Source organism: Triticum aestivum, chromosome 2A (genome assembly GCF_018294505.1).
Source record: "Triticum aestivum cultivar Chinese Spring chromosome 2A, IWGSC CS RefSeq v2.1, whole genome shotgun sequence".
NCBI lineage: Eukaryota > Viridiplantae > Streptophyta > Magnoliopsida > Poales > Poaceae > Triticum > Triticum aestivum.
Genome location: NC_057797.1, coordinates 105,156,520 through 105,161,270, shown reverse-complemented (window position 1 = coordinate 105,161,270; position 4,751 = coordinate 105,156,520).

Below are 4,751 nucleotides of genomic sequence, written 5' to 3'. Positions count from 1 at the left end.
TGTGGCTCTTCTCCTGGTCGGCCAACTTCATGGCCAGGCGATCACGCTCCTGGACCAAGGCAGCATACTCGGCATCCTTGGTATGAAGGGCGGCCTTGGCTTCGCCGAGCTCCTTCCTCAAGTCGGCGTTGGCCCCTGAAGACAAAGAAAAAGAAAAACCAATAAGGAAAGAGTCGTCAAGAAAGATCCAACCCGACTGCTCAGCAGTCGGCCTGAATCTCGGGGACTACACCCAGTGGGTGCGCTGACGCGCCCCCACAGGAGACAGACAAGATTGAGTACTTACTTCGGCTGTCGGCCAGGTCGTCGGTCCTCCGGCTCAACTCCCGAGCCTGGGAGTTGAAGCGGCAGCACGGAGGTTGTGATATTCCTGGAAGTTCAGACAAGAGGCAAAAATAAGGTAGCCGTCAAGAAAGATCCGACCCGACTGCGCAGCAGTCGGCCCGAATCTCGGGGACTACACCCAGTGGGTGCGCTGACGCGCCCCCACGGAAGAAATTAAGAGAGCAAAGCAGCCAAGAATGAAGGACTCACCCGGATGGTGGCTCGCGTCGACAGGAACTCCTGGGTGAACTGTTGCAGCAGGGCGGCCTGAGCTTGCAGCCGGCTCCGGACCCCTTGAGCCGCCACATTCAGCTTGCCAGTCCCTCCGCTGGGAGTCCACTCGGACGTGGCAGTGCTGGCCGCCTCCAGATCTTCCACCGACTGGCCTGCGCCCGCGACTCGGCGCAACTCCGGCGGAGCAGCGCCTCCCCCTGTGCACCGGCCCGTCACCGGCTGCACCTCGAGGCCGGCTCTGTTCTCCGGCTCACCCCCGGTCGGCCCCTCTGGCGCCGCTGACGATTGGCCGCCTTGGCCCGCTCCGGTTGGCGCTGCTGGCGGCGCTCTCCTCGCAAAGGCCACGGGGTCCTTCCCCCTCTCCATCAGCGGCGGGTCTTGGACGATCTCCTCCGCCAAGGGCAATGGGGTGTCGGGGGCCACGACTCGGAGGGGAATGGCGAGCAGGGGAGGCTGGTTGCGCGAACCATCCGCCTCCGTCTCCGCGGTCGCCGCCTCCATCTGGGCCTTGGCTGCCGCGTCGGCCTGCTCCCTCGCCGCCTGGGCGGCCGCCTTCTCCGCCGCCTCGTGCTCCTCCCGCGCTTCACGGGCGTTCCGCTCTGTGGCCTCCCTGAGGTCGGCGCGGGGGTCCACGCGGCGGGAGCTTGAAGAACCTCCAGTCGGCCCAACTACGGAGCCGCCCGGACCATGCTCAAGGGAAAGAGGCGCCCTGTCCAGCAAGCGGAAGAAATTAAGAAGAATGCTCTAACAAGAAGAGAATGATGAAGAGCATGCGACAAGGCAATTGACGACTTACGCTGAGACCGCCTGAGGCTGCTTCAACGCCTTGCGGAAGCGGGCCGCTTTCGCAGCCGCCTCGTCTCGCTTGGTTGCTGCGGTGGAGGCTTTGGACTTCTTCGGCCGACTGCCGAAGAGGCCTGAAGCGTCCCGGCGCTTCTATGCGCCACCACCGGTAGCCGGCGCGATGGACGAGCCCGCGCCCTGATGGTCGGCCGCCGGTTGGCGACACGGGGCGACTTCGGCTTCAGCATCGTCCGGCCAGTCCTCGAAGCTCGCTGTGAGCCTTGAGCCCCCGGGCTCGGCGTCGTCCCCCACGACGGCGTCTTCCATGGTGGCCGCCCCCAAGTCTGGATCGTCAACGTCGTCCGCCGTGCGGTCGGGGGCATACTGGCGTTCTATCCCCGCTGACCCGGTCGTCGGCGGGAGAAGGGGGTTCTGCTAAGAAGGGCCGACTAATTAGAAGCCGGCCATCATAAAGCCGGCTACCAACGAAAAGAAGAAAGAGAAGGAAAGCTTACCACGGGCGGAGGGTTGGCGCGAGAATACGGCGCCTTGCCGTATCGCCAGTCCTCGGCGAGCTTGTAGTTGGAGATATAGTTTACCATATACGATACCTCCGCATGAGGCATCTCCCTGGTGCTCTGCCGGCTTGGGTTGAAGCGGCCGCTCATCTGGCACATCACGTGGGGCCGGCTTTGGAGAGGAGATATTCGGCGCTCCATGAAGGCAGCCACCAAGTCGGCCCCGCTCAGGCCTTCCGACTGGATTATCACCCGAAGCCGGGAGACGGCGGCGTTCCCGGCCTGAGACAGTGACCGGGACCGGAAACTCCATGAAGGCTGCCTCCCAGTCGGTGCGCCGGCTACATAAGCCGGCAGGTTGACGTGGTCTCCTTGCTCGGCGACTTTCTTCACATAGAAGTATGACTTCTGCCAGATCTTCACCGACTGGATCAGGGGGATAGGCGGGAACGGGTTGTTCTCGCCCGCCCTCCTCATGGCGATGAAGGCCCCGCAGGGGGCGGGCACGCCTGTGACGACGGTGCCGAGTTTGCTCTGGAAGAACTCCCCCCAGACCTCCAGCGTGGGGAGAAGCCCCAAGAAACCTTCATAGAGCGAGACAAAGGCCGACAGTAGCATTACCGCATTGGGCATGAGGTGATGCGGCTGAAGGTTGTAGAGCTCGAGGAAGGAGCGCAGAAATCCGCTCGCTGGAAGGCCGAAGCTGCGCAGGAAGTGCGAGCGTAAGACGACCCGCTCGCCCTCCTCCGGCGCCGGCGAGACCTCCGTCTCTGGCACCAGGCGGACCCGCACGAGGTTGGCGTCGGGCAGGCACCGAGTCTGGTGGAGGAATTTGACATGGTCCTCATGGACGTTGGAGCCGTCCCACGAGCTTGACAGCACCATGGGAGCGAGACGATGTGGAGGCGCGGCGGCGCTGAGATGGGAGGCTGCGGCGGCAACGAGAGGAAGAAGCAAGGACGAGAAGGGGCGGAGCGAGAGAGAGCGTGCGAACCTCTGTAGCTCCCCCTCCTCCCCCTACTTATAGGCTCGCGTGGCGGAGCCGAGGAGGTGCGGCGTGGGGAAACGTGGGGATCGATCGTGCCCACTCCCCCATGTCCCGCACTTATTGTGCCTTAACGGCGAAATAAAACCGCCGTGGGAAGGCGAGCGGCCCATGTGGGCCATGGAAGATCCGCGCTCGGACCAAGGCCTGCGAGTGGCGGGCCCGGGCCTGCGGCGGCGTCTCATCGCGCGCGTGCGCTGGCAGGATCTCGCTGCCACGTCGCCGCGGGAGGGCCCGCGGTTAGCACGCAGGTCGCCCCCTTTCCCCCCTGCAAGATGCGGAGCTCCCTGAAGTCGGCATACACCCGCAAAGCCGGCTCTTCAGGATGGTAAGCTGACCAAGCTTCTCGTCCCTTTGTCCGCCTCGGAGCTCGATCAGCTTCGGGGACTACTGTCGGAGTAAATAGCCGTGGGTAGCCTAGCCGGCTTCCCCTGGCCCTTCTGAAAAAATTACGAGCCCGTCCGGCTCTCAAGAATCCAAGACATGGAGCCGCCTTCCCCTTGCTGGCTGCCATCCAGGCCGGCTTTCGGAAGGCGGCCCGACTTCAGCCCTCATGAAGAAAGCCACGGGAGGGCCGACTTCGGGAAGCCGGCCATGAGAAGGCTGACTCCAAGAAGCCGGCTCCCATAAAGCGGTCGAGACCGTACCCTCAAAGTTTGCACCCACCTAACGGCGGTGCGACGGGGCGTGGCTACAGTGAAGCCTGCCACCCCTGAATCCCGGAGCATGCCTGGCACAGTGCGCCGTATGGAGTAGGCATGACCCGTCCGGCGTGGCACTGTTGCCATGTTGACCTTGGTGTCACCCATGACGGGCCGCCAGCGTGGCCCACAGATGGTGGGCCCCTTCGGGCAGAGAGACGCCCGAAGGCGGCCACGCCTCCAACCAGTCGGCCTAAGACAGAGCCGATTCCCCGCAGCCGGCATGCCGCCTCCCTCGAAGGGGACGCCCCATTAAGGAGACAAGACGCGGTGAGGCTACAGCAATCGCCCGACGGGCGGCGGCACTGTAGCCGCGCCTACCACGATGAAGCCCACGTCACCAAGATGGAGCCACAGTAACCAGCCGCCGACCAGGCCCTGGACAGTGGGGCCTACCTGTCGACCAAGGGGCCGGCAGCCGGCGGGACCCACCAGTCGGCGGGCCCCAGCAGCCGGCGCAGGAGCCGGCGAGCGCAGTCACAGACGGTTGGGCCCCACGCCCAGTCGGATTACCATTGTACCCCCAGGGGGTTTGCCTATATAAACCCCCCGGGGCACCCATGCAAAGGGTTCGACCCCCTGCTAGTCCTAGACACCACACAAGGAGAGGAAGCAGGCTAGCCGTGCCCTTCTTCCTCCTCCCACCAAACAGCTCAAGGAGCATTGTGTAGCTACTTGTTCATCTAGTGATCATGCGGAGACCCCGCAGAGCAGCAGTAGGGGTGTTATCTCCACGGAGAGCCCCAAAGCTGGGTAAGATCCACCGGTGTGCATGTCTTCGCCTTATCCCGTTTCCAGGCACCAAAAATGTCTTACTGGCTCCCACAATGATAAGCCACCCGTTGGCATATGTCGCACCTAGCACCCGACACTAGGGATCAAACCCTAACAAAACTAACTCGATTACATGATAAATATCATCCAACCCCTCACCGTCCAGCAAGCCTATGATGGAGTTACTCACGCACGGCGGTGAGCATCATGAAATTGGTGATTGAGGATGGTTGACGATGACGACGACGAATCCCCGTCTCCGGAGCACGAACGGACTCTAGATCAGCCCTCCCGAGAGGTTTTAGGGCTTGGCGGCGGCTCCGTATCGTAAAACGCGATGATTTCTTCTCTTTGATTTTTCTCTCTCCGAAA